Raw genomic sequence first — 14826 nt, 5'->3', positions numbered from 1 at the left:
CAAGCTGGGGGAAGAACAGAAAAGGAGAGCAAGGAAAAAAGATTCCTTAATAGAGGCAGTCTTTATGGGCTTAACGAGAAACCACTCAGGCAATTTCCAGGAATCAACAAGGATGACCCCAACTAAGAATCTAAGCCATAGTGGAGAGGCTACCTTAAATGCCCTTCCCCTATAATGAGATTGATGACTACCAAAAATGCCATCATAGAGCCTTCATCCAGCAGCTGATGGAAGCAGAAGCAGAGATTTGCAGCTAAGCCATGAGCCGAACTCCTGGAAACCAGTTGTAGAGAGGGAGGAGTGATGAGTAAAGGGGTCAAGACCATGCTGGGGAAACCCACAGAAACAGCTGACCTGAGCAAGTGGGAGCTCACAGATGGCAGACTGACAGCTGGGGAACCAGCATAAGACTGAACCAGGCCCCCTAAACATGGGTGTCATTTTGGGGCCTTGGGCAGTCTATGGGGCCTCTGGCAGTGGAACTAGTATTTATCCCTAGTGCAGGAATGGGCTTTGGGAGCCCATTCCCTATGGAGGGATATTCTCTCACACTAGATACACAAGGGAGGGCCTAGGTCCTGCCCCAAATGATGTGACAGACTTTGATGAGGAGTTGAGGGGGGTAGGATGGGGAGATGGTGGGAGGAGTGGGAGGATGGGAAGGAGAGGGAACTGGGATTGGTATGTAAAATAAGATTGTTTTTAATTTAAATAAAATTTAAAAAACAAACACAACCATAAAGCAATTAAGACTAGGAAACAGGAAGCTGAAACTTATTCCCCTGTATTTAGGAAAATACTGCAAAAAGTCAAAATTCCATACCTGTCATGAAAGAAATTATACTGTCCACAAAATGTTACTTTGTAACCAAGTAAAGGACACAGTGGCAAACTCATCTATAGACCTTGAGCCTAAGGCAACTTCTAGCACGGATGTCAACAATCCTCCCACCATGCACCCCCTGAAACAAGATAAACTGTCTCCACAGCATGTCTGGGCAGTTCCCTCTTGTCCACTGAAGACCAATGTTCCCAAACTGAAATAAGGTAAGATAAAAGGATGTTACAGGAAATACCATGTCCTAACAGTCAAGGAATATCCAACCAACTCCTTGTCAGCTAGTTTAGCAAGGAAATACAAGGCAAGGAGAGCAGTAACCAATAATGGTGAAAACACTTCACTCCAAAGCACATGTGCTCTTTCCAAACTCCCCTAGCTGTCAGATTTTCAGAAAAGATAATTTCTATGTCCTATATTAAGTGAATCCTTTTACCTAATCAACACTGTAATTTTAAAGTGTACTTTTATCCCAAAACAGTTGAAAGGGATAAATTATACTAATATTGACAATTACAAAGTCACTGAAATTGAAAATGTGTTATAATAAGGTCATGGTACTAATCAGATCACTGTGTCATTTCAGTGTTTTCTTAGTATAACAAAATATAATTTAAGAATATAATTAAAATAATTTAGCAAAAGTCTTTCTCCTTAATTGACTGTCCTAAGCATCTACAAAATTTAACAGCACGACTGTTTGTAGATCAAACATTCATACAGCCTATTTCTTACAAAGCAACCTTTTTCAGGACCCACACTAATACCTAGGAGGAATACAACCGAAATTCCACACATCAGAATAAGCAAATATGCTGTGAGCCCTTCTAAATTATTCCCCCTCAAACACATACAAACACACACACACACACACACACACACACACACACACACACTTACTTTAACCCCTTCTGCAGAGGAGACTGTAGGATGCCTACAGAGCTACTCTTCTCAAGAATAAGAAACCAAATTTCAGTGAAGACTGGACCTCTGCTATAGAAATTATGTGAATACATAACTATAAGAGAGTTTAGCACTTACTTTTAACTTTGGGGCTAAAGTGATTATTATCTTTGCAAACTGTGCGTGTTTGCTGACAGTTGTTGCTATTAGTGGGAAAAGAAAACACCAAGAAGAAGAAAAGAAAGGAATGGAGGGAAATTGCCCCATTAATCTTCAGTAATTAATATGGAAGGCAAAAAGATTATAATCTATTGTTATTCCAGTTCACTTCAGTCTCAGTATAATAATCCCATTTTTATGTCTACAATGTCTTCTGATAAATTTTAAGTATTCTTGCCTTTTTGTAAGAATGATGGGAAATATATTAGTAAAATTAACATGCCCTCAAAGCATAAAAAGTTGCCAGTGGAGTATCTTGTTTCCAGTCCCACATGTAAAAAGCTCAAAAGTCATTCTATCCTAACAAAAAGTGGAAACCAAGCAAATGGAAAAAGGAAGTTATTCTTAGATGTAGAAAATAAGTGAGGTCATTGCCCAAAAACCAGAGAGGTAGAGAAGCACATACAAAGAACCACAAACTTCCCAAAGAGTTTGCTGAGCAGACACCCGAAAGGGAGATAAGAAGGGAAAGAGGGAGGGATGGAGAGATAGGGAGGAAAGAAGAGAGGGAAAACATCTGAGACTTCAAGATAACTTGTAGATCAAAGATAAAGTGCTGGAGAAACTTATACCACAGTGATGCTAAACAATTAACGCACTAAGCATTCTGTAAAAGCCCTGGGAAAAATATAATCCTAGAAGCTTACTTACATACATGCTTGTACACAAAGACATTTTTAATGGAATTACACAACAGAGGATAATAATGTTCCCTTCAAGAGATGTAAGTCTAACAAAAATCCAAGGAGTAGTTATCAGAAACCTCCCACTGAGTTGTTGGTTGAGAGAACAAGAAACTCCCAAAAGAAAATAGGTCATTACCATTGTACTTGTTTTGCTCCCAGAAAGTGAAGGTAAGACCCTGTTGCTGAAAACACCACACAAGTCAGACACAGGACCTGGAAGAATCGAGCTAGAATTGACTTCATGAGGACTAGTTTCCATAGTATGCAGAGGTGCTATGAAAGCTGTCAAGAAAGAAAAACAAGCGATACCATACTCCTGTCCAGCTGTAGAGCCTGCAAACCACAGCAATGACCAGCCTGGCAAGATATCCCCAACAGTGCAATAACAGCACTTACATCTTGAGGGTAACCAACAGTTGTCCAACTGGCCATAAGGACCACTAAACAGGAGAGATTTCATGCCTGATTCTGCAAACCTAAGCAACTACCCATGGCTAGAGAGGTCATGAAGGAGACTCTACTATTATCATTTGCCTAAACTAATATAACTTCTAGCTATATTAAAAAATACTTATATAAACAAGTGTAGCTTTCACCCCTCATTCAAGAAGCTTTCCTTTTTTCAGCACATAGAGAGTACTACAGAAATTCATAATTAGTCAAATACAGAGAATATGTGACTATGGAGTGCTCAACACAAATGTTACATCTACAACAAAACCCCTACACCTAAACTCAAGAAACATGCAGAAGAGGGGATAGGAAGTTGGTAAGAGTGAAAGGACCACAACACCTGCTGGGACATAGTCCTTCTAGATATGGCAGGGATGCTGTACCCATGAAATCGAAACAATATGGTTTCCTAAACAATGCCTGCATAATGACAACCCTAGTCAACATGCCAACACAGGTAGGGAAATTTCACATGTCCCACCCTTAGATAAAGAGATACAGGCAATCAATGGCTGCTAAGACTGGGAGAATAAGTCTTCTCCATAATGAGCCCACTGATAGGTCCTCTAATCTCAAGTGACCAGCCTTAAATACATGTACATAAGAGGAACACTAAATCGACTCAGTAGGGTGTAAGTGTGTGTGTGTGTGTGTGTGTGTGTGTGTGTGTGTGTGTGTGTGTGTGTCAGAATTATAGAAGAGATCATGAATTTGATTAGGAGTGAAGGAAACAGAAGGAGTAGAGATGGTGAAAATACAGTACCCATATATGAAATTCTCAAAATTATGCAAAGGTTAATTAGACCTTTTTTAAATGTTCCATTAATCAACAGGACAAAAAAAGAAAAAGAAATGAGCTACACTTTTTCAGATAGCAGAACTTGGAGCATGTTATTGAGACTTAGAAGAGCTTTACACAGTAGCAATGCAGTCAGTACTGTAAGACATAACAAACCTTAACAACCAAGTAACAAAAGTGTGAGGTAAGACTGACAGTGCGACAAGTAGAGTCAGATGAATCCACTATCGTAAGAAACTTTTCACATCACTCTGTCTGGACAGGCAGTTCCAGCAACCATAATTCAGTGAGCACGTAGCTCTCCATTCAATACTATTCTCCACTAGACATACCTGACACTAAAGGCTATTTCTTCTGACAAAAGCAGACTACACTACTTCTCACAGTCACCTGGGTATTCATGAACATGTAACTTTCTACATCATCAAACAATCCTCACTAAGTTTAAAAGAACAGAAAGTGCGCAATAGCTGCTCCAAATGACAGAAAAATGAAATCAGAATCCAGTGACAGAAAGAGAACACTTCCGAATATCATTATGAGCAAAAGAGAAATCTCAAGAAGAATTATAAAATACTTTCAACAAAAATGAATATACACCTCAAGAAATACATGAGACATTAAAAAGAGTGCTTGGAAAATTATAGGATTCAATGCATAATTCATAAAAAATTAGCAAAACTCAATAGCTAAACTCTCATCAGAGGAAAGTAGAAAATATAAAGTTAAATACAAAGTGATCAGGAAAAAAATAACAAAAATTAGATTTGAAATCAATTAAAAATCAAGTAAATTGAAGAAAAAACACAAAACAAAAAACAAAATCTAATTACTTCAAAAATTAAATCAGTTCTTTTATTTTTTTGTCTTTGTTTTGTTGTTGCTTTTGCTTTTCTTTTTTTCCTTCTTTCTTTCTTTCTTTCTTTCTTTCTTTCTTTCTTTCTTTGAGATGGGGTTTCTCCTCTGTGTATGAAACTTGCTTTGTAGACCAAGCTGGCCTTGAACTCTGCCTCCCAAGTGTTGGGATTAAAGGCATGCCCCTTTAATCAATTCTTAAATCTCTAACAGGGCTAACCCATGTTATGTGGAGAGAGGAGAAAACACAACATCCTAGTACCATAAATAAACGTGATAGCTCTTATGAACATTAAAAGGATAATAAGATACAGTATGAACAACTCTATACCCACAAATACTTGGATAATTTTATATAAAACAGGCAACCAGTCACTTGGAAGTCAGAATATGTCAAGTAATCACAGAAGAGTTAGAAAATACTAATATGTTTATATCTGTAACAGAGATTAAATCAATAATTTAAAACTCTCCCAAGTAGAAAGCAATTAGCCAAGATGTATTTACTGATAAATTCTAATATTTAAGAACAACATTATACCAATTCTCTATAATCTCTTCATAGAAATCAATAAATAACTAAAATACAATAGGCCAGCATTACACAAATATTGAAAAGCAGACAAACTCACCGTAAGAAAACTATAGACTAATATCTTCCCCCAAATACAGATGTAAAACTCACAAGATAACAGCAAATCAAATCCATCAATGCATAAAAGAAATTATATAGCACAACTGGGATTCATTCCAGATATACAAAGTGTGGTTCAACCAAAATTGAAATAATGTAACTGACAATATCTGTGGGATAAAGAAAATAAATGATCATACATAACATGCACAAACAGTGCTTGACAAAAGTCAAACATCAGTCATTGTAACAACTCTCAGCAGTCTAAGACTAGAAGAACTTCTTCAACCTACAAAAACTTCTAAAGTAACCTATAACCAACAACTATCATTTTAGATGTATATGTGGTATATTTATACATGCATGTGCATGTTCAGTACCCCATGTACACATGCAAAGGTCCTGCTATATCATGACTCACTGAACTTGGAGTTATGCTAAGGAGCCAGGAAGCCCCAACAATCCTATCTTTGTGCACCAACACACATAATAAGGAGGTTACAGGCACATATTTCAGCTATAAACAGCTTTTTACACAGATCTGAAGATATGAACACAGATTCTTAATATGATTGAGGATTTCTTTTCCAGCTGAATGAGAATGTTACCCACTGATGTACATACTTGAATTCTTGGTCCACAGTTAGTGGAAATGTTTGTGAAGAATCAGGAGATGTAGACTTGTTGGAAGAGATGTCAGTGGGTCTGGGCTTTCAGGTTTCAAGTGCCCATACTATTCCCAGTTAGTCCTTGTCCTAACTCTGTCTTTCTTTCTGCCTGCTGCTTATAGATCAGATGTACACTCAGCTACTGCTCCAGTGCCTGTCTGCCTCTGCCACCTAGTTCCCCACCATGATGGTCATGAATTCTACTACCCTCTGAAAGTGGAAGTCACCAAATTAAATGCTTTTACAAGCTGCCCTGGTTAAGGTGTCTAATTACAGTAAGAGAAGAGTAGCTAAGACGGAAGTTGGTGCCAGGGAGTGGCATATTGCTATGATAGATAGGCCTGACCATGCTGGGATTTTTTTGAGGAATGTGAAAGACTTTGGGACTCTGGACTAGGAAAACAAATTCTGTTACAGGGTTAAATGGGCCTTCCTAGCAGAAGCTTAGGAGCTAGTAGAGCTGAGAGCAGTATGGACGAAGGAGGCCCAGATCAAGAGGCTTCAGAGGGGAGCAATATTAGCAACTGAACTACAGACTATTCTTGTTTTGGCAAAGAAAGTGGATGCTTTCTGCACTTGTCCTAAGAATTTGCCTGTAGCTAACCTGTAGTGTTCCAGACTAACTTCATTGGCAGGGAAGATTTCAAGACAGCCTAATGGTGTGGTGTGCTTTTTAGTGATCATTCTTCTGCTGATCTACAATGAAAAAGAACAAATGTAACAAAAGAAAGAAATACAAAATGTTTAGTTAGAGGGAAAACAAGAGCACCAGGAAGTTTAATGTTGGAGTCTTGGTTTATTCGGAAAGAGAAATGGAACAAAGAGGGTGGTGCTCTAAGGGCAAGAGCCATCCAGCTAATCTTGCAATCTGAAAACAACAGGACTGAGGAACTGTCTGTTCCTAAAGAGCAACAACAAATCAAAGCTTCTGCAAATGTTGTTCAAGGAGGGGCAGGTTCCAAGGAGACAGCAGAATGAGCCTCGCAGCTTTAACAGTGATAGATAGTAAAGGAGTTGTGGGATCACCCTCCATGACTAAAGAAAACAGCTGAGGTCAAGTGTGTGGCTTGGGAGTCTCTACATGGAGACCCAGAGTGGCCATTATGTGATGTTGTTAAGGTGAAGTCTGGATTTTGCTAGAGAGACCAAGATGTTGGAGATACAGAGCTGTGGGATATCTGCCAAGGACTGCATACAGGGAGTAGAGCAGCCCAAGAGAGAAGTGTGATGCCATCAAAGTCCTTTGACACTAGACAGTGAGCTACAGTATTTGGAGTTTGCCCTCCTGGTTTTCAGTCTTGTTTTGGTTCAATGTTTCCTTCCTTACTTTTCTTCTGTTTTGGAATGGTAACGTATATTCTGGCCACTGTATATTACAAGTCTATAATTTGCCTTCTTATTTTACAGGGGGCTTACAATTAAGAGATTGCCTTGAGTCTGTGAAAAGGCTTTGGGCCTTTGAACCATGCTGAGACTGTGAAAAACTATGGGGACTTTTGATGTTGGACCAAATGCATTTTGCATTATGACATGGCCATATGTCTTTAAGGGCCAGGGAGTAGAATGTGGTGATTTGAATGAGAATGGCCTCATTAAGTTAATATATTTGAATGCTTGGTCCCCAACTGGTGGAACTGCTTGGGAAGAATTAGAAGATGTGGCCTTGTTGGAGGGGGTGTGTCACTGAGAGTGGACTTTGAAGTTTCAAAAGCCAGTGTCATAGCACACTGGCCCCTCTCACTTGTGGACCAGATGACATAAGCTTGTAGCTACTGCTACAGTGCCTGCCTGTCTGATGCCATGCTCCCCATCATGATGGACATGGGCTCTACTATCCACTGGAATTGTGAACTCCAAATTAAATGTTTTCTTTTATGAGCTGCATTTGTAAGTTGTAAGTTCTCTGCACAGCAGTTGAAAAGTAACTAAGAAACTCATGATTGTACAGAAAGTGCTCTCATTCACTGAGCCATCTCCCTACCCACTAATACCATTCTTAATGGTAAGAAACTTAGTGTCCCACTAAAATAAGGGTGTCTTCTCCCATTGATTTTTAACACTATACTAGACCTCTTATCGAGTGCAATATATCAAGAAAATGAATTTAAAAGTAAGTAGATTTGAGACAAATCAAACTGTCTTTATCTTTAGATGACATGGTCATCTATAAAAAAAAAAGTCATTAGGGAATAGACAAAACACAAACCTGATGCAACTGTAATGAGGCTGGAGAACACAAATTAATAATCAAAGAACAAATGATTTCCTCTAGGCTAACAATAAAGAAAAAGAATTTAAAATTAAAAACACAATACCATTTACATTAGTATTCAAAAGCTGAGATGCTTCCGATAAAACTACAACAGAATATATCCAGAATTTATATAAGTATAAAATCCTGATGAAAGTTCTCACTAAGAAAGAACACAGAGAAGCCCATGTCCATGGTTGTGATCTTTGGCATAGGAGCAAAGGCAATATGATAAGACAAAGATAACCTTTCAACGAACAGTAGTTCAACAATCAAAATGGATGAAACTAGACACAAATCTCTCTTTAAAACACTTCAAAATGGATCACATACCTAAACATATGGAGTAAAACAATAAAACTGCTAAAGTATGACATAGAAGAAAACTTGGTGTCAAATTTTTAGATGTATCACACACACACACACACACACACACACACACACACACACACACACACACACACACACACACACAAAGGAATGAAAAAGTAAAGGGAAAATGATAGCTAGACAGTATTAAAATTAAAATGTTCTACTGTGTTTTCACTCATTTTAAAATCTAAAGGAAAAAATTCTTTCAAAGAAAGAGTAAAACAGTTGTCTCTGGAGGCTAAGAAGGAAAGAGAGGAGGAGAGAGAATTGGTAGTTTGATAATGGGTTCCATAATACAGAAAGAGAAATGATAATCATTAGAAAGAGGAAATGTGAATGTTAATTACATGAATCTAACTACAAACCTGTATCAAATTATCATACTATATATAGTAAACACACACAAATATCATGTCAACTAAATCTTTTTTCAACTGCTCTGCAAAAGACAGTCAAACTAATGGGAAAACAAGCCAGAAAAATGTGAGAAAATATTTTCAAAAGATACGTTTTATTTTTTAAAAAATCCTATTGGGCCTACAAAATGGCTAAGGAGGTAAAGTTGGTAGCTGTGCATTCCTGACAGGCACACACATGGTAACCTGGAATCCACACAAAGGTAGAATGAGAGCACTTACTCCACAACATTGTTCTCTGAACTCTACAGGCAAGCACCCACACAACACACACACACACACACACACACACACACACACACACACACACACACAAAGAAACATTTTTAAAAGAACAAACCTATTATCTAAAATGTGCAAAAAATGATTAAAATTGAATAATAAGCTAGGAATATGAGAGTACATGCTTAGACTGGTGAGGCCCTATATTTAATTCCCAGCATAAAATAATCCTCTCTACAAAATAAAAAATATTAATAACCTAATTAAAAAGTAGACAAAAATCCTCTGCAGATACTACATAAAAGGCATACACACCTATGACAAATATACATATGCAATGATGTTCAACATTACAGACCATTAGGAATTTCAAGTTAAAACACTGTGATGCCATTATACAAATATTAGAATAGCCAAAATATGATACACTGACATTACATGATGACAAGAATATAGAACAAAGGGCCTGCCATTCATCTGTTGTAGAAATGCAAATGGCACAGTCACTTTTGAATGTAGTCTCATGGCTTCTTTCAAAGTTAAATAAGTTAACTTATCCATCCAATAACCAGTCTCCTTGGTATTTAAATAAATGAAAAACTTACATTCACACAGAAACCTGGTAGTAACACTTGGAAGAAACCAAGATGATTTTAATAGGTAGATGAAATGACTATGCTATATCCAGACTATAAAATACAACTCAGCACTATAAAGAAAGATCTATCTATCCAGGAAAGATAAATGCATATTACTAAATGAAAGAAGCTAATTTCTATTCTGCACTCCCACTTAATTTCGCTATAGATCAAACTACTCTTAAAAAATAAAATTTAATATTTAAAAAAATATGTATCCAAGGAATCAGAAAAGAGGCTCATCTGGTAACATTTGCAGAGGATACCTTTGGACTGTATTCACTTAGTTTGTTTCTGAAGTGAGACATGGAGATGTTACACTTCACTGAGTAGGTAGTTATTTCCCAGGCCAATGGGTGGGGCTCCAGGTATCTAAGCATAAGAACTCCTTGTCCAAGAGGATGGGTCATCAGCATTCTTAACTGCCAGTACATGTTCCTCATAGCACACACTATACAAATCAGATTTAGTCTGTGTAAAAGTAATCTTGAAGCTATTTCAATTGTTTTAGAAATGATGTACAATGAATAAACCAAAACTGCACTCATTAGTCTTCTTTGGATCCTTTCATAAATAACTCTTCAAAGTGTGTGGGGGGAAATCTTTACATTTTCTTCAAAACTTCAGAGTAACAAAGCAAAATATCAACAAAAGTAGTAATTAACTTAATCCATTTAAGTTAAAATTTAATTAAATCCAAAAGCCTCACTATTTAATTCAACTAGTCAGTTCATTAAAATAAAGAGCTACATTTATCTGCCACATTCTCATTAAATGTCACAAAAATGAACATTGCAAACTGAAATATGTGTCTTATAGACAGAAATAGAAATTAATTCTAGGTACAGTCAATACAAATGAAGGTCTGTTGGGTGCTTTTCATGTAAATCAAACTCATATCATAACATTACTGCATAAAATACAACATTTACTAAGTCAGTGGCACTTTCACATGTATTGGCTGCTTACTTTATAATATAACCCAGCTTTAAAAGAGAATCACTTAAACATCTAAAATCAAACTTGGCCGGTTAGCTCAGTTGGTTAGAGCGTGGTGCTAATAATGCCAAGGTCACGGGTTCGATCCCGTATGGACCATTTGGGAAAAATTGGCTGGGCGGTGGTGGGTCACGCCTTTAATCCCAGCACTTGGAAAGCAGAAGCAGGTGGATCTCTGAGTTTGAGACCAGCCTGGTCTACAAGAGCTAGTTCCAGGACAGACTCCAAAGCTACAGAGAAACTCTGTCTCGAAAAACAAGCAAAAAAGACTTCTTTATTGCCAGGCGTTGGTGGAGCATGCCTTTAATCCCAGCACTCGGGAGGCAGAGGCAGGTGGATCTCTGTGAGTTCGAGGCCAGCCTGGTCTATAGAGCTAGTGCCAGGAAAGGCTCCAAAGCTACACAGAGAAACCCTGTCCCCCCCCAAAAAAAAAAAATCTAAAATCAATTTGCTAAAACTGGAAGAGCATATATTTATTTTCTACTTAAAATTTCTTATTCTGGAACTATATTTTCACAATTATTGTGATTTAGATTTTTAGGGGGCCACTTTTAAATTTTTACTTTTTAAACTGGATATGAAATCTGAACATTGAGATATTACTAATGTTGCTTTTTAGTAGTTGTTTTCCATCCATGAGAAACCTGTGGTTTTGTTCAGTTTTTTGCTTTATTTTGTTTTGTTTTGTTTTGTTTTCTTTTTTAACAGGGTCTCTCTACATAGCCTGGCTGGCCTTGAACTCACAGAGATCCATCCACCTGCCTCGGCCTCCCAAGTGCTGGAATTAAAGGTATATGCCACTATGCCCAGCTAGTGTTTCTTTTTAGATTAAGATTACTAGAAACTTCTTTGATTAGATATGGTTCAATTTTTAGCAATTTTTGTTACATAATAGAGCTTTTCTATTGATCGGAGATTTTATTTTATACTAGCTTAAATTTATAGGAAGTAACAAATTTTTAACCTTGAAAATAGAATTCTAAGTATTATATACATCACACTAAGCCATGTATGCTAAGGTCACTTAGGCATCTTAGAGTGAGAGGACCTGTGCAGACAGACCCAATCCACAAACACCAATGTAAGTCCAGCACCTGGGACATCCAAGCCCCAGGCCAGGCAGACCATAGAGATTCTCATCTCCTTCCTGTCACTGTTTAACACTCTCCAGGATTTCCTGGCCTGCACATCAGATCTACTATACCCAACCATTCCTTAAGTGCTAAAGGTTGTTAGCACTAAATTCTAATGCTACTCAGCCCCTGAACTATGATCATCCCTTTGCTGGATGTTTGGATTCTCCATCTGCAGAATGATCTTTAGGCTTCTCCACCCATCTCTCCTCAGTCCAAGGAGCCCATCTCTCCTTCCTGCTATGACATTTACATTGCCACTGATACAGAACATGACATTGGGAATCCCTCTCACTGACAACTGGAAAGAAACAGAAAGACATCCCACTGTACACGGGGAATAGAAGTCAAAAGATGGTTAGGTGGATTCCTGTTATTAGAGTTGCTTTTAAAGCTAAGCAGTTTCTCTAAAGCATACATCTACAGTTGCAGCTCATGTTCTCTTATTGTTAGTTCCTGGGATCAACATTAATGGGCAACATCTGGAAATGCTTCCTCTGAGACCAAACATACCACCTTTTCAAAGAAAGCCCAGTAAAACACTAGGGAAGAACAGCAAGCAGAGTTACTCATTCATATTTTTCATACACTAAGAAATATAAACTATAAGGAGATATAAAACTGAAAAGAGCTGAACCCTGCATATCCTGTTCATACCACATAATCCATCCTCTATTTGACACTTTCAAACACTAGACAACTTTTACAGAAAATAAAACAGGTAGCAAGCAATACAGAGAGAGGTCCAGCATCCTCACAGGTTCCCATTATGATAAATTTGTGTCTATATTAATCACGGAGAAGCACAAGGCATTCCTGTTAACAGAAAGGATGGAGCCTTCTTGTCTTAGGGCTTCTATTGCTCCAATGAAACACAATGACTAAAAAGCAAGTTGGGAAGGAAAGGGTTATTCAGCTTACACTTCCACAGCACTGTTTATCACTGAAGGAAGTCAGGATAGGAACTCAAGCAGGGTAGGATCCTGGAGGCAGGAGCCAAAGAGGCCATGGAGGAGTGCTGCATACTGACTTCCTTCCCCTGGCTTGCTTAGCCTACTTTCTTATAGAACTCAGGACCACCAGCCCAGGGATGGTACCACCCACAATGGCCCAGGGCCCTTCTCCATCAATCACTAATTAAGAAAATGCTTTAACAGCCAGATCATATGGACACATCTTCTCAACTGAGGTTCCCTACTTTCAGAAAACTCTAGTTTGTGTGAAGCTGACATAAGACTAGCCAGCACACTTCATTTTTCCTGTTTCACGAGATAAATGGAGAATCATTTTAAAGAATCTTAATTCGATTATAAGAAAGGACATATGATAGGCAGGATTTTAGTTGGGCGGGTAGGGGAGGAAGGGAGGGAGAACGGAATTGGGATTGTCATGTAATTCAATCTTGTTTGTAATTCAAATATATAAAAAATAAAAAAATTAAAAACAAAATAGAAAAGGATTCTTAATTCATAATTGACCAGAAACAAGTCAAAAATTAGGTTTGAGGCTAGATGAAGCTGAGACAGGAAGATCAAAAATCTGAGATCATCCTGGGCAAGACAGTGAGTTAGAAGCCTATCAAGGCTGCATAGTTAATATTCTGTCTTTAAAATAAAATAAAGTAGGTGTATCTAGTTGAAACCTGATAACCAGTTATCTTTAATTGACTAATCTGTAAAATAAAGTAATAAAAGCCTATAACAGAACCAATAGGAAAATAAGAGGGGGTCCCTGGGAATTGGTTTGGCACATACAGGAGCTTACAAAAAGGCTCATTTAGTACAAAGCGCTTCCAGACCAAATTGTCTAGATTGGTTGGTTTTTGTTTTTATTCATTTAAAAAGGCATATTATTGGGAATGCTTTTATTCAACAGTCTATGCTGGTTTCTACTACAATCACAACCTAGTGTGTGGTTGCAGCCAATGCTTTGTTAATAGCTCCTGGTCTCCTATTTTAATGAGATTTACACCAATATAAATAAAATCACTGTTTCAGGCTATAAGCCCCAACAGGTAAGAATAATGATTAACTACTACAACTACAGCACAAGCATTTTGGGCTTTATTTTCAGAACTACTTAGAAGAGAATTTTGAAAAACAAGGTGCTGGGGCCCAACTTGTATCAGTCCCATGCTACAAAGGCTATCTATTCTGGATTGAGGTCTTTGGGGCTGTGATTGAAGCCAGCCAAATGGCCCGGGGTCCATCCCTGAGTCAGGGAGTGCTGGACCAGGAAACTCCCATCTACCCATCGGCAATAAAGACAAGACATAGACATCTTGTTATTTCAGGAGGGCTCTCCATCCATGTTGGAGTCTGGAGTCCACAGTTTATTCAAGCATCCTCTTAAATAGTTTTCCAACAGTGGGGATGACCTCAGAAGACATCTACTGTCATGTATAAAGCTGATATCAAATAATTCTTTTAATCTTAGAGATACACCTAAACAGTCCCTAGGCTAAAACAAGCCCTCAGAACAGGTGCTGGTGCACCCAGGGTCTAACTAGGCCTGTTGTTATGCAAACTAGGAGACATTCTCCACTGAGGCCAAGCCATCCTGCAGTAATTAGCCGGTATCTGGAAGACAATGGGAGATTCAGGCTCCTGGAAATAGAGCTGAGGTTTGGACCCCAAACTTTATAATCGATATTTTTTGGGCCTGGACAACAAGGTAATGCAGGATCCAAGTTGAAGTTGTCTAATTTTCTAAAGATCACCAAAAACTCTCAAACAATGCA

At 38.0% G+C, this 14826-nt stretch overlaps 1 protein-coding gene and 1 non-coding gene across 4 annotated transcripts in view; one reads left to right on the top strand and one right to left on the bottom strand.

The window, feature by feature from the left end:
* The window catches only part of Ssbp2 (single stranded DNA binding protein 2), a 259016-nt gene that overhangs the window by 193961 nt on the left and 50229 nt on the right, over positions 1 to 14826 (bottom strand). The gene's annotated exons all lie outside the window — the stretch shown is intronic.
* Trnai-aau lies at positions 10980 to 11052 on the top strand. The gene has a single exon. It is a non-coding gene; the product is annotated as a tRNA-Ile (tRNA).

The sequence above is a fragment of the Cricetulus griseus genome, chromosome 2 (genome assembly GCF_003668045.3).
Source record: "Cricetulus griseus strain 17A/GY chromosome 2, alternate assembly CriGri-PICRH-1.0, whole genome shotgun sequence".
Lineage (NCBI taxonomy): Eukaryota > Metazoa > Chordata > Mammalia > Rodentia > Cricetidae > Cricetulus > Cricetulus griseus.
This window is presented reverse-complemented; position numbering and strand designations above follow the sequence as displayed.